Source organism: Podarcis raffonei, chromosome 3, assembly GCF_027172205.1.
Source record: "Podarcis raffonei isolate rPodRaf1 chromosome 3, rPodRaf1.pri, whole genome shotgun sequence".
Taxonomy (NCBI): Eukaryota; Metazoa; Chordata; class Lepidosauria; order Squamata; family Lacertidae; genus Podarcis; species Podarcis raffonei.
The window spans coordinates 66,903,250-66,921,698 of NC_070604.1; the positions used below are offsets into that span (position 1 = coordinate 66,903,250).

Genomic DNA, 18,449 nt, shown 5'->3' on the forward strand with positions numbered 1-18,449 from the left:
ATTATTTAAAACCTATTCTATGACTCATATACACATCTCTAAGCATATTTGTTCTGAAAATGAGCATTTAAAAACATAATTACATTTTTGTGGCAGGGGAGGGGGAAGCAGCTTTTGATACTATTTTGAGCCAAGAACTATATCAAAACATTTGGAAAATGCAAAAGCAGTGGATAGATAAGTTCCAATCTGCACTTTGCATCTTATGCATCAAGCTAGTATAATGCTTTTCACAGTGGAACACCACATTGTACAGTGGTACCTCTGGTTACGAACTTAATTAGTTCCAGAGGTCCGTTCTTAACCTGAGGTACCACTTTAGCTAATGGGGCCTCCTGCTGCTGCCGCACCGCTAGCGCACGATTCCTGTTCTCATCCTGAAGTAAAGTTCTTAACCCGAGGTACTACTTCCGGGTTAGTGTAGTCTGTAACCCAAAGTGTTTGTAATCCGAGGTGTTTGTAACCCGAGGTACCACTGTATTGGATTTTTCTTACAATGAATTTGCAGGAAATGTTTTGGGATTAAAGTGGGGAGGGGTATACGGTACATTGTCCCTAAGGCCCTGCATGTCCTGCTGTGGCTTGGAGCTTACTGGGAAAGCTGAGCTTGAGAAATTGTCCCAGTGAAGGACTAGATTCATCTAAAGGCTTAAAGAGGCTGGTTGCAAGGACTTCATTTTCAGTGGTTCCCCACCCACCCACCTCCTGATTACTGTCTGCCATCCTTAAAGGACCTATATCTGATTCTGCAACCATATGATCCTGTACGGCTCTGGTGCAGGAGAAGTTACAAGGGAGTCATCCTCAAAGTCTGAGGATAATGGGAGCATTCTGAATATGATCTCAGAATGGAAGATAGCAGGATCCCCAAGGATGTGCTTTACAGGAGCTGACTTCAGGCACCAGGCCCGCTGGCAGACCAACTCTGTGTTATAATGATGTCTGCAAACGTGGCTGGCATCCAGTCACTCTCTAACAATTGGCCATGCTGGCTTGGGCAGATGGGAGTTGTATTCCAACACACCTGAAGAGCATCAGCTTTGGGAAAGCTGGTTTAAACTACAGTTTGTTTGAACAATCCAATATCCAATCATGGCTTGTGATTATAGCTTGTTAATTAAGCCATTGTTTAAATTAACCAAAGTTCCCTTAGTTTGGCTGTAACAAGAAACTAGGGTAGTTCAAAAGTGGAAGTGGATATTTCCAGTCTATTGATCACAATAGAAGTGAAAAGGGCAGAGAGATGCATAGATTACTCCAAAAATTACCATTCTATCTGAAGTGGGACATCATATTTCCAGCTACTTCCTTCCTCACCATATAGTTGTCTGAGTCCATTTTTCAGGCAACACTGATAGAATTGTTGTTCAACATGGAAAGTAATAACTATGGAATTGGACAAATACTATTGGGGAGGAGACTTGGAAACTATGGTTTTGGAATTGCTGCATAATAATAATCTTATTGTATTATTATTTACAAGAATTGGGTATTATTTAGGCACAAAACTACATTTTAACCACAGTATCCCTTTTGGGATGAGACAAAATTGACTCTGGCAAACAGTGGCGCCTGTGGTAAACCTCACTCTAAAGAAGGTTTAATTCAGCAGCAGCTCTGAGACTCTGCAACGTTTAGTTAGAATTTAAATTTCTTGTTATTATAATAAACTGTACTCAAGGAGTTACCGATTACTGTTTTGTGCCTAGCAAAGTTCACCGGGTAGAATAACATTGGAATGTCTTTAAATTTAAGGACCAGGATTCTGAAAACAATGTTACTGCTGCTAAAATAACTAGATTTGAGGAGTGTTTGTTTGTTGTAGCCAATGCAATTAAAAAAAACAAACTCATGCCAGATGGATAACCTAATTGAATTTGCCATGTTATTGTAGCCTATAACTCCATGATGTTGCTCCTTGTTTGTGCCCATAGGTTAGTGTCAGTCACCATATTAAGGTTTAAGGATTTAAAGAGTGAGAGTACAGAAAAAGGGGACAAGAAACCATGAAGCTACATAAAACAGGGCATTAGCTGAACTACTATTGTAAAAGCATACATTTTACTCAAAACAGTTTGGGTTAACCCTTTTATTTGACAATTTGGTGTAGTAGAAAGGATAGTGTTTTCATGGATAAAGGCTGCATTCACATGACAGTTTATTCCATTTTCCTAACTGTTAATTTCTGCATTATATTTAAGCTTTCATTGATGTAAAAGCCACTTCTGGAAATCTAGTGGAATATTGTGCAAGTTAAGAGCTCATTTCCATGTTAATCATATCCATAAAAATTCCGTTTGCAACCCCATTATTCCAGAAAATAATGAGAGTAAAATGACAAAATATCAGGCTGTATACTGGCATATAGTTCTTCCCTGCCATTTTCATGGGTTACTTATGGGGAAACAGAAGCACACATGCAGTTTTATAGTCTGAGGCAAAAAAAAAAAAAAAAGATTTTAAAAACAGCAACCAGTGCCTTTCACCATATTTATACCCCTCCTTTTCCCTCATGGGCAGCTTACAGATAAAAACACGGGGAAGGAAACAATAATTTAAAAACAATTAAACATTGCTAAAATTAAAACCATATACATATATATAATCTGATTAAAACATACAAAACAATTACAAAAAACCTATATTCAAAATTTTGTTTAGTATCTCTGTAGATGACTTGTCATCAGCTATCTTTTCCAAACTGAGTTTTTAAAACTTGTTTCAGAGATCATAAGTGCACGTCCACCTACATGAGGACTTGTTTGCCTGGCTGGCATTAGCATTGCAGTAGAAGTGTTTTGCGTAATCTGGTTTGAGTTTTGCACAATATTGTCACCTGAGTTGTGCCATCTATGCTGTCACCTGATCGTTCCTGTGAGCTTTGGGAACTGTTAGAGCTCAGCAGACGATTTGTGCAGTGGCTGGGTAGACATACTTAGGCAGCAGGTTTTCATTTTTAATACAAATTGTTGTTGTTGTTTAGTCATTTAGTCGTGTCCGACTCTTCGTGACCCCATGGACCAGAGCACGCCAAGCACTTCTGTCTTCCACTGCCTCCCGCAGTTTAGTCAAACTCATGCTGGTAGCTTCGAGAACAAGTATGGTACACTACTTATAAAAATTGTGTTTTGCAAGCACCTTCTTGGAGCCTTTCTATTCTGTGTATGAGTGAAGAGGATTGCTTCTTCTGAGATGATGCTGAATGCAACATCTAAAAACAAAGTATGCATTTTTATAAGTATATTTAATACATTTTTTGCAGATTTTAAAGATTACTTCAATAAGGTGAGACCTGCAGTGAAAATGCCCCTATGTTAGATCTTAAATATTGTTTAAAGATCTGTTAAGTAGCAGCATAATCCTACACCCATCTACCCAGATGTAAGCCTCCTTGAGTTCAGTGGGGCTTACTCCCAATTGTGCATAGGATTGCGGTCTAAATTACTCATAAGACACAAAAACAAGTCTAATCTTATGGAAATTAGAACAGATGTAGTTTCTAAAAATCTAATTACCTGAGTAAAATGAAAACATATTATTTTATCCAGTATCTTAAACCATTTCTCATTTTACAGTGTTTTCCTAATAGTATAAATTTTATGCACCAATACACATCAGTTTGCATGCCACTGTGTTCTCCTGGAGTCTTGCTGTATGACAGCTTTATATGAGACTAATAATTTATAGTCATTAATATGAAGATGTTATATCAGTTACCTAAGCAGAAATACCCTGCAGAATTTGTTTCCTTTAGTTATTAAAAAAAAAGTGGTAACTGTCCTAAATTAGTTATTGGAAGTAAGGAATTCATCAATGGAAATTAATCACTGTCACATCTCAGTTGAGTGGCTGAAGGATGCTCTATGATGAAATGCATTTATTCTGAAAAGGGAAAGTAGTGTTGTTGTTGCCTTAATAGGAAAAAATAATAGAAATCTTAATTTAAAAGAGATCTAGCAGTCATAAATCACATTGGCACTGTGCTGTGTAGAGGAAGCAAAGCTTTTTGATAAGTATATGGCATAGGAAGGATGTATCTTATAATAGTAAGGAATGAAGTTGCTAGCCAGTTTTATTTATTGACGCCAATGGTGATGTAATGGATTTCCATAAAGAAAAAGATTTATGGCATTCTTTATAATAAAATGACAATATATTTGAACTATATTTCTGTTTTTACAGCCAGTTATCTCCCCGTTTATAAATAAATCCCATACTTTTTATCATTTACTTGGATTTGTAATTCATTCTCGTTTTATTTGGGAATCTTTGGGAATTTATGCTGCAAAAAACTTCCATTAATGGAAAAGCACACACAATGCTTTGGGTGGAGGGGCCAAGACCAACAGCCAGTGATTGTCAATGCATAATTCCCTGCTTCAGAAGTGTGTGTGTGTGTGTGTGTGTGTGTGTGTGTGTAAAACTCTATAAATACAGTGAGTCCCACCAAGGGAAGTGTAATTCAGTCATGTTGAGACCAACAGACTTTGTTTTGATGGAACAGATTGAGTGTACTTCCTCTGAACCATAGAGGATGGCCACACTATAAGCATAATAAGGGCTTTTTAAAACTGGAATTTATTTATTTTGAAAGACATCTGTTACATATCTTGTATTCTTTTGAGGAAAATAAGGATTTTGGAATGCTCATTTATATCCTCTCTTCCTCTTGGATTGGCTACTTCAAGTTTTACATGGAGCTGCCCTAGGAAACAAGATGCAAAACACAGCTGGCACCTCTTGGAGGAGGTGAAGACGCAGGAGCATATACAAACAATACTGTATAAAGAGTAGTGGTTCTGTTCAGTGTGTTGTCCCCCTCCCCCTTCAGAGCCTGGGACTTGCATGCCTACATAATCATTTTTTAATATAATCTGCATGGCTATTTGAAGTGTATATTGCTCCATGCTCACTGTGTGGGCCTCACAAAGAACCAGAACTTTCCCACTGGTTCCTCCAGACCTATGAAACAGTCCTCTGGACAAGGTTGTCATCCAGCCCTGATGGCTTTCACAAGGGGCTGCAAGACCTTTATTTGGAAAATTATTTGGAAGTTGAAGTCAGTTGTATGGGCCATTCAATTGCTGCTGGTTTACATTTTATTGCTTAATAGATATTCAATTGTTTGAATTATAAATTGCCTTGAGCATATTACTGGGCATTTAAATATAAAGCAGCATATATTATTAAACAAATAATATAATGATCCATGTTTGTGCCACACAAATATATCAAATGAATAGATTATAAGGAGTGAAAATTTTTCATTTGAATGATACACTTGATGCTATACTTTGGACTAATAAAGGATGGCGTGTGGCAGACTGTATGGGCTATTTCATGTGGAGAGACAGTCATTTTTCTGATTTAGGTTTGCCACTGACTGAAGCTCCATAGGGTCTATTTTTGAAACACTGATATGCCCTAATCATTGAGTTGAGGGCAAAGTGCTAGTCATACAGGCTTCCAGAGTTCATGAGACATGTGTAGAAAAATATATCTCAAATATGGTTTCTGTTGGTGGATTGAAGGGACCGGAGGAAAGGTGGGGGTGAGGAGGAAAGTATAAACTTAGATTATATCGAGACTCACTGAGACACAATAACAGCTTAATGGCCCTCTAAACAGCGGCCCCCTGGACACTACTTTCTTAGACATAAGACAGGCAGGGGAGCTTACTATAGATTTTCTCTCTTTACTGCCATTCACATTTTTATTTACAACAGTGCTTAGTAAAACACAGCAGGCTAGATTCTTTACTTGGGTCATTATTTTATACTTATGAAGTATCCAGCGTAGCAGCAGCTAACAGTATAGTTTTCTTGTAAGAGTGTGTGTGTGTGTGTGTGTGTGTGTGTGTGTGTGTACATTTCAACTTAATGTATTGGCAAAATCTAGTCTTAGTAATGTGTGAGATAGCCTAGTCAGGGTGCAATGTCAGGAGGCAATTTTTCTTTTTGCTTACTTTATTCCCTATCTAGAAACAGAGTCTTCAGATAATTTATTCATGTCTGGCTCCTTCACAGTACAACTGCCAAACAATTTCTGCAATTTTGAGTTTACAGGTAGGTTTGGAGCCAGACATAAAACTTAGTCTTACAAAATGGTTCTGCCTGTATGGATACACAGAAATAAACATCTGCAGAATATAATATGGGAAGAAGTAAATGTTGTCTGCTTTCAGTCAGGACTCGTGTCATTAAAAGCTACATAGATTTCTGGCAAAGTGCATCTTTTCCCACTGGTCCAGTATTTCACATGCTAATTTTTGCCTTAGGCAGCTTTTAGATACACACATACACACCCACACCTATAAATATATAGTATCAGGACATCAACTAAAGTAGAAGTGACACATACTGTATAAGCATACCTTCGTCAACCTGGTGCCTTCCAAATGCTGTGGATCACAACTTCTATCAGTCTCCACCAGTGTAGCTGTGCTCACTGGGAATGATGGGAGTTGTAATACAAAGCATCTGGAGTGAATCAGCTTGGTAAAGGGTGATGTATGACGTTTATAATATGTAGCAGTCTGGAGAGAGTAATCTGTACTGTAAAGAATCTTACAGCACAGGCATAAATAAGTTTACTCTGTAGTAAGTCTCATTGGAGCTTATGCTGTAGTAAGTGTGGTGAGGATTGCAACATAGACACTTTTTATTCAATTATATTTTAGGAAATTTATAGTAAAGCAAGTGAATACTGTAGGTTGATCTTATTTGTGAGTGTTAGGTGTAGTATATCTCTGCAACCTTCTACTGCTCCCTCTCTTTACCTTTTTTAAAGAAGTGGGCAGTGCAAATGCACCTTGAATGAGTTCCATAAAGTGCAGTAGTACAATGGAAACTTACCAAGCCTGTGGCACTAGTATGTTATAGCAGGTGATGTTCACTAGCAGAGTTATACCTACCAGTGGTGGCTACTGAATCCGTGATGGTGAGCACTGGTTAAAGTTGCAGCACTAGCATGAAAATACAAACGGGGATTCATATTGGATTCTGTGGGTGATTTTGTCACCATAGCAGTTCATAGGATTCGCCCATGTATGAACCTTCAACCTTGCCCCACAACCTTAAAAGACGGTGCAGAAGATGAATAAAATATAAACCATTTTTCACACCTGAGTTGTATTACAAAAATATGGGGAACTAGCACAATGCACAGCTAAAAAGAAACACTATCTGGCTCCAGCCCCTCTAAATGTCAAATAGATTGCTCTGAGACTAACTTTCTGGTTGGTTCAGTAAGAAATTGCATAGGATATATTTTAAATCCTAGATAGTGTCTTAATCTATCTATTTGTACTCAGTATACTTTACTATAATAAAATTTGGGGCAGATAATAGCATTTGAAACTTACTGTGGTGTTTTGATGTTATGTCAGGACACCAATGCATTTGAACTTAGCACTGAATTATTGTTACATGGCTAAATCTTCAGTAATTTATATAGCATACTAAATCATTATGAGTTGGAAACAGACCAGGTAAATGATTGAAATGGCACGTTTCATTCTTGCCCCCTAGCTAATGGGTCATTTTTAACTGTATTCCAACTACTATGCAGTATGTTCCAAGTTGCCCTTCAGAGACTGCAGAATTGTGTTACATTAAGGCCACAGACATCTTTACTTTCTTCCGCTTCAACATGTTGTACAGAAAGCAATTCAATCATGTAAGGTCTGCCTTCCAATTATTTTACTGATTGCTTGTGATGTGGAGAATGGACTGTTATCTTCCACTTTTGAGATGCTAGGTGACTTGGCTTTATCATTCATTTTACAGTTTGTGTACTCTTTGCAGATGAATGCAGCTATAGTTCTGCAAACCATCCTTCCTTTGGGGTACTTGCCTGAGGGAAAACCATAACTGCCACATTTCCCCGTTGAAATTGACTTGTTCTGTGTGTGTCAGCATATGTATAGTGTCTGCATGTGGTTTTATGGGGTCTTACAACAAAATCCTTCCCAAGAAAGGTACCTAATAATTGGAAGGAAAAAACACTCTGTAATATACTTATAGATTAGTTATTTTTTAATTTATGCTTAAATGTGTGTTATAGACTAAGTCTTCAGTGCCATGTTCTAAAATTAGGCTGCAAAGCAATAAAATTAGATTTCCATACCAAGAATGTATCTGTGTGCATTGCTAACATTTACATAGATGATATATCTAACAAAGCAGTTTCTGTTGATTTTAGGGTCTGTAATTGCACACAAGGAAAAAGCAAAAACACCTAGGTTGCAAAGCTAAAGCAATGCCTGCTTACATGAGAGCAAGTTCACTGAAATAAACAGGATTTGCTCCCATAGCTACCTGTTTCTTTTGCTGCAGACACTCTCTTGGTGGTCTGTAGTGGGCGTATCTGTAGGAGCGCTTTCTTTCTCTGTGCCTATGGCATGACCTTCTTGCCCAGACGTATAGAGAGGGATAGCTGATGTTAGGGTTAGTTGATGGACCCCAAATTGAATGAAGCAGCCTCCAAATGGGTCCAACCTGAATACAGCTGTTTTATGATGTACAGAACTGGCATCTTAACCAAATCATGTGATTGGTGCAGATCCCTAGAATATTTCTGCTTATTTTAATGCATAGTGATATATAAAGTTGTAAATCTAATCTACATTATATATTGTGAGTGTCAAGAGGACCGAACCAGTTCTGGATTAATATCCTGGAATATGGTTTGGGTGTGTGTGTGTGGTTTTGTAAATGTGGTACTACACTATTTTATCCATAAAAATATAGATACAAAATACAAATACATCATTAAAGTCTTTAATGGAAAAATCAAAAACCATAAAAGAAACAATAAATTTCCCAGTCCTACACTTTATCCTCTCAGTACCACCTGAAAGAGTAAACACATAGCCAACATTTGTAACTTTATGCAGTGGTACCTCGGGTTACAGATGCTTCAGGTTACAGACTCCGCTAACCCAGAAATATTACCTCGGGTTAAGAACTTTGCTTCAGGATGAGAACAGAAATCATGCGGCGGCGGCACAGCAGCAGTGGGAGGCCCCATTAGCTAAAGTGGTATCTCAAGTTAAGAACAGTTTCAGGTTAAGAACAGACCTCCAGAATGAATTGAGTTCTTAACCTGAAGTACCACTGTATCATGAATAAATTTAAACAGAACAAACAGGTCCCAATCTTACACAATAACTGAATCGCAATAATTCATCTAGTACAGACATGTATAATTACAGTAATCTTGTTCATAATGAACCATGTTTTCTGGAGCCGTTTTTTCACAGATGGTATTCTAATAGACTTCCAGTGTATTCTACTCACTAATAACTTGTTGATCATCAGTCTTTTGTTTTTACTGTTATGGTCTCCCCTCAGAGAATTTGAGAGATCAGTTTTTGCAGAAAAAGCAACCCTCTCTCAATTCTTCTTGTAGCACTTTCTCCACTGTATTCCAAAAAAGTCCAGTCTCATTAGAATTCCATATATGCACGAAACCAGTAGACCTAGCTTCACAATGCCAGCAAGGCAAGTTCTATAACCCATAAATTCAAATAATATTAATGGAAGTGTTATATTACTGATTCAGAGTTGTATAAAATTGTTCTTAACAGCAATATTCATAATACATTTGTACTGCTAGTCTTCGACATATATATAGTAGAACCTTGGTTTTCGATCGTCTCTGTTGATGAACATTTCGGAACTTGAACGCTGTAAACCCGGAAGTAAATGCTTCCATTTTCAAATGCACCTTGGAAGTCGAACTTCCAAGGCGGCTTCCTGTTGGAGTTTTCCGTATTAATTTTTCTGTTTTAAGGCTTCCGTAATGAGTTTTAGGTTTTTGAACGTTTCAGAAGTCGAACGGTCTTCTGGAACGGATTATGTTCGAAAACCGAGGGTTCACTGTATCACCTTTTGTAAAGAACACAACATTTTTCTTCTCCCTGTACCCCACAAAGCCTCTCCAAAATGTTGAGGGGCCCTTCTGGCTAGCATGTACTGTTTTGCAGGGGGCTTGAGTAGGAAGGAAGGATTTCCCAGAGTTTGGTAGAGGAACATTTTTAATTTGGGGCAATGTTCCCGTTCCCCTGCAGCTCTGAGATGGTTTTCAAGGAGCCACATTGAGCCACAGAGGGGAGGACAAAAGGGGAAAGATTATTTTTGAGATATGGAATTTCTAAGGCATTATACTTTATGTTTCACTTAATTATAAGATATAAAAAAATGGTTAAAGGCAGGCATGAGTCACAATCTCTGACAGTAGACAAGAAAAGGAAGCCAAAGAATATACAGGCTGCAGACACACAATAAATTATTCTAGAATCAATGGAGACTGAGTACTTGTTTTTTAATGTCAGCCAGCCACAATCTAGATCAGGGGTCAGCAAACTTTTTCAGCTGTGGGCTGGTCCACCATCCCTCAGACCATGTGGTGGGCTAGACTATATTTTTTGGGGGGAAATGAACGAATTCCTGTGCCCCACAAATAACCCAGAGATGTATTTTAAATAAAAGGACACATTCTACTCATGTAAAAACACGCTGATTCCCGGACCGTTCACGGGCTGGATTGAGAAGGTGACTGGGCCGCATCCAGCCCCCAGGCCTTAGGTTGCCTATCCCTGATCTTGATTTATTGCATATTCTTTGCCCCTGAAAAGCAACTGGTTTATTCTTGACAAATGGGTTTATTCTGAAAGTAAAAGCTAATTGCAGATTGATTCTGCATTAGCTGCCAGTGTGTTCATTTGAAAACATATGCAAGAGGTCCCAAAAGCTAAGCAAATCTTGCTCTGGGTAGAGATTTCCAAAGAACCCTATGTATGTCACTTTCAATTTCATTATGGAAGAAAGTTTGGGCTATAAATGTAACAAATTATCTGCAAAATGTGTTAATGAACACTTGTTATTAAAGTTAACCTGTGAGGGAGAGCTACTGCTATTTTCTATAGCACAATATAAGATATAAAGTGTTTGCAAATTTTACTTAATTTTGATCCCAGATTAGAAGTTAGTAACTTTTACAATACATACCCTTTTCATTGCTTTTGCTAAGATCTTCCACTGTGGCTGCAAATAGAGAGGGAAAGAAGGCTTAGAAATGTTTTTTTTAAAAAAAACATTTCAAAAGTGTATACGACTGCATTCCTTTCTCTTGATCACCCAACAAGCTGAAATGCATTCATGTGTATCTGCTTAAAAGTGCAGTTTGAAATGAAAGATGCCATAGTGGGAATGACATGTCTAGATTTAACTACAGTATGGATTATAGTACAATAAAACAGTAATCCATCTCCACTCTGATGGCTCTAATTTTTAATTCCAGGCATGGCATGCTTTATGATGCAGTTTATCTTGTGCTTTCATGTTGTCATGGATCTGATAGTTGTGAAATTGGCAGATGGCATCTGATGCTTTACCAGTAATCGTAGTATCAATCCTAGTGATTAAAGAGACTGCTGATTTGCTTATGTGAAAATATTAATAATAGGCATCAAAGGCTTTGTTTCTGAATATATACATATCCATGTCACATAATTCAGTAAGGAGACAAAAAGGTGGACTGGAACTAATGTAGTGTTAGGACTGCTGTAGAGAAAAATATTTCACTATGTGTTCCTGATTCAGCAATTGCTCACTTCCTGATGGGAGTCTGAACTGGCAAATAAAATGCTGCACCACACACTATTTTAATCAGTGTTTTTTTTATAAAAAAAAGATGATGATGATGATGATAGCAATATCAAAATAAATCAAAATGGACTCACATCTGTACAGTTTAATCCAGCTGAAGTTATTATGATTGAATACTTTTAAATCCTATTGTTTTAACAACTTTATTTATATGTTGACTTGCTACCAGGACATTAATAGAATTTCAAACTGTGAAGATTATCTAGGATTTTGGAAAGCCAACATAGGGTTTTTTCACACAAAGAAGGCAGAACCATACAATTACTTAAAGAATGTACAGTGTTGTTTTCTGGCTAATGTTTAAGATATACTTGTATATCTGACTCCATGTGGTATATACATTACAGCTGCAAATTCTTCAGCCATCACCATTCTGAAATGTTGGTGGCCATGTAGTGTGAAGGCATCTGCTCACACAAATTTTGCTTTCTGATGACTGATTCACATCATATCAGCATTATTCAAGGTTGAGCTGCATACATTCAGGTACCCCTTGTGTGATGTCAACTTCCCTAATTTCTATCACAGCTTCTTTGATACCTATAGAGTGGTGATTCAAAAAAGGTCATACCTACTCATGCAGTCACACTGTAGATGCCTCTGAGAGTGAACATGTTACATGTGAACTAAAATTCTTCCACTAACATAGCTACACAGTTATAAGGTATTTCATTTTTATATATAGTTGTTGAACAGAAAGAGATAAATGGAACGGTTTCAGAGCTGTAAACTCTCCAGTTTATAGCTATAAACAATGGTGACTGGAAATATTTAACCAGCTAACAAAACAAGAAAGTCCTACTTTCTGTCAGAATAGATAAGATTCAGGTTTCTGCAGGCAGTTGACATGAACAAACTAGTGACCTAAGTAACACCTGAGTAATGAATGCACTTGGTTGTCGTGTGTCCCCCCCCCCGTGTATATATTGTTAGTTATTTATGGCATCATGAAAGCAATATCTTTTCCTTTTACTTAATACTTTCCTCTATAGCTGAGCTGCTTTTCCAGTAGTCACTCATTTGTTGCCCCAGGTATTTTCCTGTTGACACAAAGAGAGTGAGTTGGTAATGTTTAGGAGCAAGCATGCACTAAAGAAAACATTAGCATATGGAAGGGCAAGCAACTGAGACCCATAGGAAAAGCTCATTCTTCTATCCTTGCTTTCATTAAAGGCAGGGGAGGCACTGAAACAGCACAGTCCTGGCATTTGCACTGTAACGGCTTGATGTAATGCAACATTTCATTAACCTTCTGTGGGAGACATCCATCTAGCACACGCAGCGTATGCTATATAGTTATTTTCCAATGCCAAGATATATAATTGGTTAGTTCTAGCATGGTTTGTGTGTGTATTCGAGCACACGGTTCTCAATAAAATGAATTGTGCATATTAACAACAATGTAGGGCAGAAAGGTACCACGTTTATGTATGGTTTCGTTAAAGACTGCCTGGTCCATTTGTAAATATGCCTGTATCTTCAGTGAACTGAACTGGATCTGAAAAGCATCTCTCTCTCTCTCCCCCCCCCCCCCCACCGATTCCGCTACATCCTAGCCTTGAAGCCAACACATTTTTCTTTGTAGCTTTACTGGCAATCCACCAAAGACAAACACTTTGTAACCTCCATACAAGCCCCTTTGGATAAAGGTTATAAAGAGATTGTGCTTGGAAGATTACACCTATTGCTCTTTTGTCTTGAAAGTGGTAGATAACTCGGGCTCCTTTTATCTTGTTGCAAGTTATACACAAATGTGGTCAAACAGCAGTGATGTTTTTTTGATAATGACAGAAACTGATGAAGTCAAGCCAAGATATCAGTGTTGCTTTAGACTGATCCATGCACTTTCAATAACTAATGAAATACAGTTTTTTAAGAAATTGGTATATTGTATTGAAAAACTATGTGAACAAATTACTAACAGAAAAGTAAATTCTTCATGGAACACACTGCTTGTGGTTAGCCTTACGTTTTTTGGAAATCCATCTGCTGCTGCATAACTTTATGGCCTAAAAAAACAACCACTATAGAATACAATTATTCCAGTTTTATTTTACAGCCTTTGTGCACTTGCAATGCGTAGTGACATAGTTGCTGTTTGAGTTGACGTTTCTAAGAGTGAATTTGGAGCAGATTGTCTACAGCTTTGGTCACATGTCACGATTTAGCACTTCTGCACATGCGCAACTGCCGAAACCTGGAAGTAACCCATTCCGGTACTTCCGGGTTTCTGCGGTCCGTAACCCCAAAAAACGCAACCTGAAGCGGCTGTAACCCAAGGTATGACTGTACAGTATATAGAAAGTATTTGCTCAACATGTAACAATTGGGTTTTCTTCTGAGGTTTTCTATTCTACACAGTATGTTCTCTCTTGGACTTTTATTTGCCACTTCTGTTTTAAGCTTGCGTGATCTGAAAGAATTTTGTCTGTGCTGAGTTCAACTGCTCAGTTCCCCATCAGACGCTTGGTGCAAAAGTGAACTTGCTCTTCACCTTTGAGCTGACAGGGATTTGTTGCCTTTCTTTATGCAGAACAATGTAGACATGCAAAAGAGTAGCTAACTACATAAAAAGGTAAAGGGACCCCTGACCATTAGGTCCAGTCGTGACCGACTCTGGGGTTGTGGCACTCATCTCGCTTTATTGGCCGAGGGAGCCGGCGTACAGCTTCCGGGTCATGTGGCCAGCATGACTAAGCTGCTTCTGGCGATCCAGAGCAGCACACGGAAATGCCGTTTACCTTCCCACCGGAGCGGTACCTATTTATCTACTTGCACTTTGACATGCTTTCGAACTGCTAGGTTGGCAGGAGCTCACCCTGTCATGGGGATTCGAACCGCCGACCTTCTGATCGGCAGGTTCCAGGCTCTGTGGTTTAACCCACAGGGCCACCCGCATCCCAGCTAACTACATAGATGCTATCTTTTCCAGGCCTTTCAAAAGATCTTTACAAAGAGCCTTTTAAAAATAAAAATGAAACCATTTTAACATCTTTTGTTATCTTGCTCCCTCAAAACTGATGCTCAGCTCATGTGTTTATTTATTGACTATTGCACCATTATATCGAACTGTTTTAAGATGATATTGTGCATTGCCTAGAGGCTGCAGCAATAGACAGCTAACAAATCTAAGGTAATATTGTATTGAATGATATCCACTCATTTGTGCAATGGGTCTTCCACATTTTCTTCTTCCCCCTCTAGCAACCAACCCTTGGAGCTCATTTCGGGTCACATAGGAGCCTGCAGTTAGGAGGAGATGAAGCTTTGTTGCATTGCCAAATACCTATTTGCTTTACTGTGGAGCTCAAACTTTAAGAAATTAATAGACAATACATTTCAAATAGTCTGACTATAGTTAAACACTGGCTTTATACATACAGTAGAAAAGGAAACATAATCTTCTATTGTCTATTTCAACATCTGTAAATCTCGCATTTCAAATGGCACAGATATCTAAGGACTGGAGACAAGGTGAAACACAAGTCTTTCCTCTGACTTTAATAGAAGTAGGATTGTTAAGTTAAAGTGGTTTTCTTTTCAGGTGAGGCTTTATAGTGTAGTAATGAAAAATATGTGATAATAAAAGTTACAGATTTATTTTCCTGTGAATAAAAGACTACTGCCTTTGATATCGGAGCTTCAGCTGTAAACAGACCTTTTAAAATAAAAGTATAGCATAGGTAGATAAGATGGTTTATTTATGTCTGTCAAACATTCATGATAAAGAAAATGAACTAACATTATGCAGAACAGCGGGCCCTGAGGAACTGTAGTACAAGCAGGTGGATTATTATATAGAGCACAACAAACACCACTCTGTTTCCTCAGCTCAAAAAAGGTAGCAGTCACAAAGATTCATAAAAATTATGGTATAAAACTTAGATTGTGGCAATTTCAGACATTGGATTAAGTGAAGCTGATGCAGGCCAAGGACAAATGGACATGAATAGAAATTTAAGGAGATGTGGAGAAGATAGTACTACAATTATATATAAAAGAAGCAAAGCACTTGGATCTCTCACTTAGACAAAGCCCTGAATTGTCATTGACAGTTTTCTCAATCTTGTCAGTAACGGTGGTCTCCCATGGTGCCAGCAAACTGTGAACAATTTTCTGTGGTAGCTGTTTCAACCAGATTGTATTAAGATGAACTATTGTCATGAGACATATGTACACAGAAGTTTTCCCTTGCTTTTGTGAGATGTAGGAAGTGTATTTTTTTAGGTATTTATCCACTTTATGTAACAGAGAGTCTATTCCTTGAAAGGAATAAATGTTGTGGCATTTCTGTTTTTTGCGTCTTTGAAACATATTGTTACAGAACAAACTAAATTAATCTGTAAGTGTAAACATAATTTATGAAGCTCTGGAGCCAAGTGAGGATTCCCAGGTAAGATCCTCCCTCTATTGTGTGGGCAGGTAATCCCTCCCCTACCTGGCCTGGTCTCCTTGGCAACGCTTCCCCCAGGTGGGATTGGACAACTGACTGAGGTAGGCGGAGACCTCCAGGTATCCCACCTGAGGGAAGGCAAAGCCAAGCCTATGCTGTTGGAGCCGCTCCAGATCTAGGGGCTGCACGCGCCCACGCAAAGGGCGCCCCCCGTTTTAAGCGGGGAGCGGTCATTGTTACAGAACAAACTAAATTAATCTGTAAGTGTAAACATAATTTATGAAGGGTTTGAGATCATGTGGACATGTAATATGATAACTACAATATAATTTGCCATCATTACTAGTTATATGACATAATATAACTAATGATAATTAAGGTAAAGGTAAAGGTACCCCTGCCCGTACGCGCCAGTCTTGCCAGACTCTAGGGTTGTGCGCTCATCTCACTCTATAGGCCAGGAGCCAGCGCTGTCCGCAGACACTTCCGGGTCACGTGGCCAGCGTGACAAGCTGCATCTGGCGAGCCAGCGCAGCACACGGAACGCCGTTTACCTTCCCGCTAGTAAGCGGTCCCTATTTATCTACTTGCACCTGGGGGTGCTTTCGAACTGCTAGGTTGGCAGGCGCTGGGACCGAATGACGGGAGTGCACCCCGCCGCGGAGATTCGAACCGCCGACCTTTCGATTGGCAAGTCCTAGGCGCTGAGGCTTTTACCCACAGCGCCACCCGCGTCCTGGTTCCAAATCTGAAACCATGCGGAAGGTTGGGAAGGTGATAACAACGATTTCTGTGCTTAGCACTTGCCCATCCTAGATTATAAAAAGGGCAGAGCTGACCTGGTTTACATGGGGTTTGAGTGTTGTGAAATCCTCCTTAAAGTTGTAGTTACATCTAGGCTTATGATAGCTGTGGTAAACCATTACAGGCATAATTTGTTTTATTGCGCTTAATTGCGTTTCTCAGGTATTGCTCCTTTGTGGAGTTGCAGGCAGCCAGACGACCCAGGGGAAGGAAGCTCCCTGCTGCCCCTCTTCTGGCCATGGGAGTGGAGCTGGCTTGGGCTAGAGCCCCACAGCGACTGGAACCTGGCTTAATAGACAATGGGCTTAATAGTATATTGTAATCATATACATGTGTATACAGCGCATATGGAAGGCTTATGGAAGGCATAGAGACAAAGGTCCAAGTGGGTGTGAGTTGCCTATAACTCACTTCCATAAAGCAGTACAGTGGTACCTCGGGTTACATACACTTCAGGTTACATACGCTTCAGGTTACATACGCTTCAGGTTACAGACTCCGCTAACCCAGAAATAGTGCCTTGGGTTAAGAACTTTGCTTCAGGATGAGAACAGAAATTGTGCGGCGGCGGCGCGGCAGCAGTGGGAGGCCCCATTAGCTAAAGTGGTGCTTCAGGTTAAGAACAGTTTCAGGTTAAGAACGGACCTCCGGAACCAATTAAGTACTTAACCCGAGGTACCACTGGTATACTCAACATGTAAGCCTGGTAGGCTTTCATCTCAGTATAGACATGACATGAATACTTTATAGCAGAGAAACCCAACAGCAACAAAACCCCAGTACAGAACAGTTAGCCATTATAAAGCTCTGTTAATTCCAAAGGGATTGAAGCAGTGAACTATGCACCCAAAGCCACTCCTGTTATCATGTGTGCACAATTCTGCCTTGTACATATGGAGCACACACTGCTCGGTCAAGAAGACTGATAAGCTCTTGCACGCACAGAGTTCTATGCATGCATTGAAGCTGCTGGAGAACAGCCAAAATGCAGATTTATGTAAAGGACACATGGTTACAAAACAGATTATGCTGATTATGCAGAAATAAACTTGACTAAATAGATTCAAATTGCAGACCAGAGAGGACAAATAAATGTACAAATTCATTTACAAAAAGATAAAGAACTGAATGACAGATGCCTTTACTAGAAGCATGCAATTTGTGTTGAAAACCACTGCAATATTTTGTCTTTTAAAACACCAGGACACTCAGATTTACAGCAGGCCTGCTTCTGTGTAGGAGTTTTAGCTATTTTGAATTATAATGAAATGCAGCCTTAATTATCATTAAATCTGAAGGCAAGAGGAAGCCTTCAAGGCCAATTAAGTTTAAAGTAAAGTACTCCACAAGGAAGTTGCTTAAGATCCCTGGTGCACCCGTTTATTTTTATATAATATTTGAAACAATCTTCTAAGCATAGAGAATTTAGATTTTGAAATTAATTTTTTTTTGTTGAAGCACACAAAAATTGCTCTGTTTGGGACTTTAGCAGTTAACAAAATAGTAGCATAATTTTTACTTCTTTGCTGCCCTCTCAGCAGCTTTTCATTAGCACAGTTTACCTTACCAAATTGACTGAA

At 38.9% G+C, this 18,449-nt stretch overlaps 1 protein-coding gene across 2 annotated transcripts in view; it reads left to right on the plus strand.

Moving 5' to 3' along the window:
- Nucleotides 1-18,449, plus strand: part of SASH1 (SAM and SH3 domain containing 1) — a 530,274-nt gene that overhangs the window by 124,998 nt on the left and 386,827 nt on the right. The window lies entirely within an intron of this gene.